Genomic DNA, 311 nt, shown 5'->3' on the forward strand with positions numbered 1-311 from the left:
GCTGTCATCAGTGAGCACTCACAACTTTACATGATGCACCCATTATTTCTCCCACGACCTCACTAAGGAGACCTAGGGGGCAAATGATTGGGTGGATGGCGAGTGTGTGTATTGGAGGATGATTTTTGGAAAATATGATGATTTTCACACCCAGCATTTCCCCTACATGAAAGAAGTATATAGACTAACTGGTAAAAGCTGAGGGAGTTACCTGTTAGCTGCTGTTGCAAAATGCCTTTCTTTGCCTGCCTTCTTTCTCAGCCAAAATTCCATTTCACTAGATTTTGGAAGCTGTCTAAGTGCAATGAAAT

The sequence above is a fragment of the Colobus angolensis genome, unplaced genomic scaffold (genome assembly GCF_000951035.1).
Source record: "Colobus angolensis palliatus isolate OR3802 unplaced genomic scaffold, Cang.pa_1.0 Scaffold231, whole genome shotgun sequence".
Taxonomy (NCBI): Eukaryota; Metazoa; Chordata; class Mammalia; order Primates; family Cercopithecidae; genus Colobus; species Colobus angolensis.